A 10081-nucleotide genomic window follows, 5' to 3' on the forward strand; every position below is an offset into this window, starting at 1 on the left:
TAACTTAATATAAACTTAATATTAAAACTGGCTGTTGATGCATTATGTCGGTGAGATTCTGATTTATTAACAGCGAATGCAACAATAAATTTCATGTTACAGTCACTGAAAGAACAGCACACATCACTATCTGAAGAATTACATTGAAAAATCACACAGAAGAAAGACATACCGAAATAGAAAATGTCTTACGGTATTTACATAATTATAATTATTTAAAAAATGAAAAAGAAGAAAAGGGACTAACCAATTCAAATCTGATTAAGTTTATGGTAAATTTTCTTAAATTTTTTTTTTACCCACAGACTTATCCACATTCAGAAGAATTCCGTACAGTTATCGGAGATTATCATGGCACAAATGCCGATAGTGAAAAGGAATTGTCCCTTGAACAAAAATTAGAATTAGCGATAAATAAAAAATATTCAACAAACTAAAATACAATACAGAAATCAGCTATATCCAAAACCATCCGACGAGTAATCGATTTATTTGAAGATGAGGTTTTTAGAAGTAAATATTTGGAAAAAGTATATTACAAATTGCTAACAGTACCACCAACTATCGTAGATGCCGAAAGAGAGTTTTCGACAGCTGATAATTTTTGACCAAAATTACATTCCAGGCTTAATGACAGTAGAATTGATGCATTATGTTTTTAAAATCACATTTCGAAAATTTATAATAGTACCAGAGACTGAATAGTGAGGTTAACACTTTTTTGTTTATCTAAACATTATTATTGCCAGGTTCTCTGTTGAACACTCTATACGCTTTCAGTGGGTCCCCTCATATGTTGGTTTAAATTGTAATGAGATAGCGGATAATTTAGCTAAGACTGCCTAAGCAGACATATTTCATGGTGATGCAACACTAACTTATTCTGAAATCTCACCGTCTGAATATCTCTAGAAAACAGCAAACTGCTCTCTCTCGTTTTTTAAGTGGACACACCAAATGCCTCATCTTCCAACACGGACGGAGGATCTTTGCTGAATGTCCTAGGTACAAGGCAGATCAAGCCTCCCCCAATCATATTCTTAAATGTTTAAATTTTACGATTTTTGAGATTTTAAGGGATCCGCTATTATTTTTGGACTTTTTAGAGATCTTTGGTTTCATGGAGGTGGTATAGTGCAGCTATACCACTTTGGATCAGAAACAACAACAGCACTTTTTTGTGATTGAAATAAAGAAGAGGTTCCTTTACTTGTTTGTGATTCTTTATAAACCGTTGTAATTTATATGCTACACATTATTTTTGTGATATTTACATTCTCTAATAAAACTGGTAAATAAAACAAAAAACACCTGTCTTTTCTTTCTTTTCCTAAAATTTCTAATACCAGTATTAATACCGGTATCCCGGTATTAAGATCTAAAAAATACCGAATACCGGTATTGAACTTTTGGTCCGGTATTGCAATCCCTACATATGAGCATAATATGGATTTTATTTATTACTTTTTAATAAGCATTATAAAAAGAAATTGTTCATTTCTTACATTCTCTTCATACATAAAATCGTTTGGCACACAACAACTACTGTTAGTTAAATAATTCTAAGAAATCTAATCTTCAAACCGAATAAAAAAATGAAAGAAAAAAGAGAAAAGAGATATGCTAATAAAATACTAAATCTTGAAAAAAAAACTTAAAACAAATTAAATAATTCATTTTAGCACCTTAGAGACATGGTTTGTCTTCTATAAATAAAATGAAAATAAAGAACATGAAATTTATTTTTAATGACAGAAATTTGCTCCAACATATATTATAAAAGTTTAAAATTTAATGTACTATTTTTTTTTCCATTGGCTTTCTTAAGTGATTTCAAATTAGAGAGTAATAAAAATTTATCGAAAGCAAAAAAATTCCGACACGATTCTATGTTCTATCTTTTAGTTTTGAAATTAAAATTAGTTTTGATAAAAATGCTAAAGCTTGATTTCTAACAATAAAGCAACATTTCAAAAAATTAAATTTAAGAATTATTAAATTGACAAGAATAATTTAATTTATTGTATAGATAGTTTTTGAGTGCTCTGAAATTTAACTATTGTTTTCTTTAAAAGCTGTTTTAATTTATTACTGCATTCTAATATTGTAAAACTATTTTTTAAGTCTTATTATTTTTTTTTTCAATATCTGAAACTATAAAGGAAATATAAAACCGAAAAGGGAAATGTCTACGAACTAAATATTATAGAATCTGAAATGATGGGCTTTATAGATTCTACTAGTTTGTGTTATTAGAATATATTCTTCTTTAATTCGCTTATGATAGAAAATAATAGAGAAGACAAAATACAAAATATTCGCGCCTAAAGTTAGTTGAAAGCAGCGGGAGTGGTGTCCCTGCGTTTTCTCGCATATTTCCTAATAAAGATGTATTACCCTATATTCCATGTTAAAAATATGGACTTAGGGCAAAGACATAAACTACACGAGTACACAAATTTCTTTTTCAATGTTCTGCACGTGAACGTTTTGTGCTTCGTAGTTTGGTGAAGAAAGCCGATGGCATGTTTTGAAAATTTTATTAGCAGAACAAAAATTTCATACTAAACTACAATTTTATTAACAAATTACTAAACAAGAATTACCAAATTTCATTTAAGTAATTGCATTTTTGAGTAATTGCATTTTGCAAATTTTTCGATGATTTCAATACTTTTTCTTTGTATAACTGTATATAAGAGAAAGCAAAAATTGGAAAGAGATTTGAATCTCTAGTCCGAAAATCGACACATGATAATGCTTATACCTTTCATTAATTTTTATTTTATTTTCATAATTTATTCTTAATTATATAGTATGGATACACATAGAAAATTATATTTATTATCGTCTAAAAGCATTAGAGTATAAATCTAGTAATTAAAATAATAAAAAGTATTACTGTCACATATATTCAAAAGCATTTTTTAATTTATTAAAACTCAACAAATAATTGAAATAAAATTCATATAACTAGAAAGCTTCCTTCTTGAACCTTAGAGTGGCTGCTACTCCACTACATTAACAGCGTTAATGGATTAATTTCAACCAACGTTGATGAAATTAATCTTATCATACCTGTAGAAATACTATTTTAATTTTATTTGTTCAGAAAGCATCGAGCAATCTGATTGGTTAATTATGCGCACTAAATGGGGAAATTAATTGAAGAATAAAATGAGCGAAATCGGTGCAGACATTGAGGTTGACTACTCTGTCAGAGTCTTATTTTGCTATAACTCTCGAGAATGGTGGCAGCAGGAATGAAGAACCTTCACAGCGTATCATAACACCATAAGCTTTCATAAGAAATAAAAATTGGACAAATAGGTACATTGATTGAGGTGGGAGACTTTATAGTGGTTATTCCATAGAAAATGTTCAGTAAAATAGGGTTTTTAAGATTTTTTTTTTTTTTAATGGAAAGAAGTGAATTTCCTTTAACGACATATCCAAGTTCTCATGAACTTTCACATAAAGAAAAAATTGGCGAACTCTGACCAGAGGTTAGAGGTTATAGTTTTATGAATCGCCCATTTATTTTAAATTACCGCCTTTGACGCACTGATTCACCAACGATATTATTCGTATTTAATACCAATTAAAGCTTTTAGACATAAAATCATGTATATATATGATACTGTATTACAAATTATATTTTAACATCAAATTATTAGGCATTAAATTTGTAGTCTAATGTCTTCTATATTAGTATTGGTTTCAGTGGTCTTATATATTTCCTATTCATTAAGTACGTGAACATTCCTATGGAGATAAATCCCATCATGTCATAATACTGTTAAAAACGTATTTGTCTGGTTCATCTATCTTCTAAATTTGGCGATATTATAACTTCTTTTTTTTATTTATCTTGAAAGCTATAAAGATGTTAAAGAAACCTTTCTTCCTTAACTTTCAACAATGAAAGATTCTACCGTTGGTGTGATGCGGAAGTTTGAAGAGGAACCAGGGGGGCTTGGTTAGCTTTCGTCCTCGTCATCTGACCAGAGTTCAAAATGACGAAATCTGTCCCAAAATAGCCTTAGCTTTGCTGTCAAATGTGGCATTGATATAATTAACAACATTGAAACTGCAACAATGAAAGAAATTGACGCGATTAAATATTTCAGAAAATACTGAAAATGGTGTAAAAATAATTTTTTCCCAATAACATTTTGGCGAGTTATTGAGGGGAAATGCCAAAAATTCGTCTAATTTTTAACCAATCAATATTTTAAGTAAAATAAAAAAAAACTCAAAGATAATCATTCCTATTTCCCAAAGTATATCTGTGTTATTTTTGATAGTTTTATGTCGAATGTTTCGTTCTGTAGAGCGTCAGCAGATACACAGAGATACTTTCTTTATTATTAGAAATATATGGATAGAAAATATTAAGATTTATTATTGGTGATTGATTAATACTACCAATGAGTATATTTCTTTATAGATATGTCAGGCTTTATTTTCATTTATTTCAAGCAAGACTCGGATTTAAGTCTTAATCATAGCCTTTGTTTATTTTTAACTAGCTGATACCTGGCGCGTTGCTGCCGCAGAAAAATAATTTTGGAAATTTGAAATAGCTATCTTGTTTAATTAGGAATGATAGAAATGATATTTATTTTATTGTCAATAATGAATATATTCCTTGAAATTGAATGATATATAAGGGAGAAGTACAAACAATATTTATTCTATTATTTGAATTTGTTATTATTTGTTATTCAAGTGATTTAGGGTAGACAATAGTTTTTGTTTTTCTTTCTTCAGTAAAAATACATAAATTTCTTGAATGTTCGACTTGTGAACATCCGACATACAACTGGTCATGTGAAAAGCATGGATATTTTAGGTTCAATCCGCACACTTGAAGTGAGTGCGCCTTGTTGATGGTCATCGAGAATGCAAGTCGAATGGGGAACTTCAATCCTTTGAAATCAAAAGGTGTGTCGGTGGGAATAATGGGAATGCTTGGAATGAGCATATCTTCTCCATTCGACTTTCCGTTAAGAATTGTTGCCTCTATTTTTGCCGCACATTGGTCTTCTGATTCTGATGTGCGTGATCGGGTAGCACATTAACATTGCCTTCGATGTTGATAATAAGATTTTGAAGCACGTGAATTTGCAATTCGTAAACGATTGCAAATTGATTCTTGTGATTCAATTGATTGATTCTGCTTCATTGCTCGCTCATCTTTCCTCGTTTGTTTGAGAATATTAAATTTGCTTATTTCTGTGTGCTTCGGTGTAGATCTACTAACTAAAGAACGTTTGCGTGACATATTTTTTGACGAAGCAATTAACACGATATACACTTGTATAACCGAAATATCGTTTGTTGATTCACTGAATAAATAGAACATTTACTGTTTGCACTGGAAAATTTTCATCATATATAATTTACCTTGATCGGCATCGAAATAATAATTCGATTTTGTATATGTGAGATAAACTCTGAATAATATGTGTGGTTCACCGCAGCCAAAATATTGTGCACGTTGAATGACAATATCCTGAGTAGATGACTATTCATTAACGAAAAGGAAAAAAATTATTCCTTACACTTACTATTTTCGATTTCATTTCACTCATATTGACTGGCATCGATGAGAGTAATTTTATGTTGTTTCATATATGTGCGATTCACTCGAATGACACGTGCCGTTTACTGTTTATCTTTTGCCGATTTCAATGATCAGTTTTAAAATAATGTTGAATCAGAAACGTATCAAGAGATTTGTGTGTATATTTTATTGTGCTCAAAATACATGCTGATAATTGTACTATTCCTATTACCTTCACACAAGTGCAAGTAATAAGTTAACAAAGTTTTATCGCAATCGGATGAGCGGTACGGCAGCGAGTAAAATACGAACAAACAAAAATTTATTTACATACGTATATATAAGATTAAATCGCTCGTCATTCAAGCATGTGTTCGTGGCTCGAGTACAAAAGTATTTCGAAAACGTGAGAATTGCCCAAATGCTCGTTAAATCGTAAATTAAAAGAAAATAAATTATATTCTTGGAATTAACAGAAATAATTTGTAAACTTACTGTATACTTTGACGTCATAATTTAGATCACAACTTTGAGCAGTCTTCCTACTATTTAGAAGAAGGAAAATGATTACTTCAAAACGATAAGAACGGAAATTGAAAACCAGAAGTAGTAAGTATTGTTACAAATTTGTAATTTTGCTACTCGGCCATGAATAGTGAGAAAGACCGCTGTAAGATCTGTGCTGAGCAGCTGCCGCGTAAATGACCTGAGAGCTTGGCGACCATTTGGCGACTTGGCGACAAATTTGGCGAGTTTGGCGACTAAATGGATAATACCAGAATGTGTTGCGCCATTACGATTTATTGAAGGTATTCGTTGTAGAAGAAAAAAAATTTTAACAGTATTCAGAAACGTATGGCCAGTATAGGAAGATGAGATACTGGTCACTACTACGTGCATAATAATTTAGTAAAGTATTCAATTGATTTCTACATTATGAATTTCTGTGAGAACATTTCTGAAAGTCTTTATTTTAAAAAAAATCTGATAATGCTGTAACGTCTAAAAATATTAACATTCGTTGGCGAATTATAGCGATCACTTTTATTTGGAAGATGGCCATTAATTCAACACATAGCTGTATTCCTACTTAAACATACTAAATATCAGATACTTATTCCCATATGTAAATCAAAATGGAAAAAATTTATATTTTCACTAAAATATGCCTTTTTATTCAATTGTATTAAACTCTTTTTCCTTTAAAAGACTGATTATAAATGAATATAAATTAATGCATTAAAATTTATCAAATATGTAATTAAACAATTCAACACTCATTTCCACATTATCTTGTTTCCCACTTCTTTTCGTAACCTTAACCCTCTTTGTTCCATGTCTCCTATGCCAGATATGATGTAAGAAGATGCAATTATTTTCCCCACTTACATAGCGAAATAAAAATATTATTTTTATATTTTCCGTGCAGTTTCATATAAAATGGGGTAATTTTAACTGTCCTTAGAATTTCTAATTAATAATCACTTTTAAATAAATTATTATATTCATTTCTACATAATTCATTTAGATATTAATTCCTATCCCCCCCAACCAACTTCCAAAGCATTATTGTTGGCTTTCAATTGTTAAGATGGTAATAACTATTCGTCATATTTCAGTTGTTAATAAACTCAAAATATATCAATAATCACCAGCTGTCATTGTTTGAAACAGTAGCATAACTGTTTAAATGCTCAACAAAGTTACAAATGCAGACAATCGAACAGAACAAACAATGAATCCCTTCTCTGTTGCTTTCTATTAAAATTCATTCTCTGTTTTGCAACCGAACGTTGTGCGACTTTTTTTGCTGAGTTATAATGCTTAGTGCGATTTTCGGGAATTTCAATGAGGCTTCGGCCATCATTGCGTTCCTCGTCTTTGTGACGATGTGGGAAATAGTAGAATATTTCCTCTTCCCCGATACACCATCTATTGGGGATGTTGTTTTGGATCTTGATGCTGATGCACCATCTCATCCGCCTGTTCAACGAGTCGCTGTTGTGCACTCGTATACAGTTTATAAGATCTGCCAGGCTCTGGAGCTACCTGCTGAACTGATGCCTGTTAAAGTTCAGAAGATTGGGGCTCCCATTTTAAAATCGCTTGCGATTTACAAAATGTGCTGCGCACTGGATTTGCCTGCACGCCTGGCCCCTATAGGAACCCCAGTTGTGGAGTCCCATGCGATCTATCAATTTTGCATGGCCCTGGACTTGCCAGCTGAGTACCGACACCGGCAGATTGCAGTGTAACATCAAAACTGTCTTCAGCTGCCCAATAATGTTGAAAACTGTCTTCTTCGGTTGCCGAATGCTGCATCAAAAACTGTCGTCGGCGTCTAGATGACTCTCATCGACTGCTCTTTCACAGACTGTCGTCAGTTAAAAGATGCTGTCTTGGAATCAAAAGAGCCGTCAGATGCAGCGATGAAGAGAGGGTTGGCGGGCGGGGAACGAGAGTAGCACACCTCCCCGTGGTGTTCCCTGGGCAACGGTGCAGTTCTCTGGAACTGCAACGGCTAAGATGCTACTCAGCAACAAATTTAAATAAAGAATGTTGAATTAATCTGGAAAAAAATTGTACTTATTATTATTATTATTATTTTTTTTTTTTTTTGGTCTTGAAGATATACATTTACATTTCCGTGTTACAAACATTTACTCCCTTCATTAAATATTACAACACAATTTTTTTTTATTTTTTTTTATTTACGGTGCAATATCTGTTGAATTTGAAAGCACTTGTAACTTACAAATTTTTAGCACCACTTTTGCTTTGAAAAAATGCGACTTGAATGAGTAGAAAGAATGTGCAGTATCTGTATATATATATACATATACACATGCATACCACAACATATTTTTTTTTATAATTTATGCAATATTTCAAAGAATTATTCAATAAAAATTTCTCTGATTCAGTATAAAATACAATTTTACTTTCAAACAGATTTAAATGCGATAAATAATATTTTATTTATTTTAGTTCAATCAATAAATGTACTTCTGAAAACAATTCAGAAGTCTAAATTTTATAAAGTCCTTCGATCCTATAAACCATATATAATAAAATAATCTTGACAAACTAACATTTCAATCCTCTGCAATCAAGCTTGACAGAGTTATAAAACTGAATATTATTCATTTAGAACAATCTACAATTTCATTATTTTAAACAATCAATCTCGGAAAAGTCCAAATGCTGATTGCCGTATTTTCCTCAAGACGGTCGATGGAGGAGCCTAAAATTGTGCGTTTTTGTAGAATAGAGGCATTCAAATTTTGATAACCCAATCAGTTTTAATTGAAAAAGAGAGGGCATTTTTTTATTTAAAATATTAGTGACTATAGAATATTTTATTAAATATGACTCTAAAAACGGGGATCTGCATAAAAATTTGAAATTGCTATTTCATTGGAACATTTATTGATTTAAACTACATAAACTATATTTATTTATTTCATTTAGTTTATTTTATTAGATATATACACCAATTAATAAAGTTTAAAAAATTAGTTTTTGGGCACTTAATAGAGTCGATATTCTGCTTATATTAAACTATGTATGCCTTGATTAAAACTGAATTGATAATATAACTATTTTAAAACTTCAAAAAAAAATTTTCTGGCATTCATTTTTATTGAAAATATCACATTTCATATTGATTCCATTTCATTCAAACGTGTGTTGAACATTACACATTCCCAAGTTTTTAGTTTACCATAAGACTTTTGTAAAATTTAACTAAATCTTTTAATTTCAGTTAGAGCTGCTAAAATCTAATTGTTCTCGCGCACTCATTACGTGCTCGTGCAGGTTAAATTTTATTTTCATTTTGTACGAAATAAGTTCTTAGAAAATATTACTAATTACTTTGAAAAATTAAAAACAAAAACTTATAGATTAAAACATTGGTATCATTGAAAAGATTATTGTTTGAACGTTAAGGTGATGTAATAGTCAGTTTTTAGCTGTAATATCTTCGAAAGTTATCCCGGAAATACTCAAAAATTTCTTTTAATTTTTAATTAATTAAAATTTCAAAAAAAAAATCTCTCCGTGGTATTTATTTTCACCCTCCAAAGTAGATAAGGGCCAACTTTGATAGCTCTAGATAATATGATCTGTAGTGCACCAACACACACACATGCATTCGTCCAATAATCAACCTTTAAGAAACTGCGGTCACTGCAATTGGTGTATTCTATTTTAGACAATGGTTGTTGAGGTCCTAAATCGAGTACTTTTATTAGAATAGAGATACTTAAATTTTCATAAATCTGTCAGTTTTTGGGTTTCATTTAGTAGATTTTATTTATTTTAGATAAAAAAAAATTTAGCAAATCTTTTTTATTTAAAATATTAGTGTTTCAAAAATATTTTGTTTAATATGATTTATAGGACTGAGGATCTATGATGAAATTTAAATTTCGTCAATGAATTTATCGGCTCATATTACATAAAATATAATTATTTACTTCACTTAAACAATTTTTTTAGCAGATGTAT

Source organism: Argiope bruennichi, chromosome 4, assembly GCF_947563725.1.
Source record: "Argiope bruennichi chromosome 4, qqArgBrue1.1, whole genome shotgun sequence".
NCBI classification, from domain to species: domain Eukaryota; kingdom Metazoa; phylum Arthropoda; class Arachnida; order Araneae; family Araneidae; genus Argiope; species Argiope bruennichi.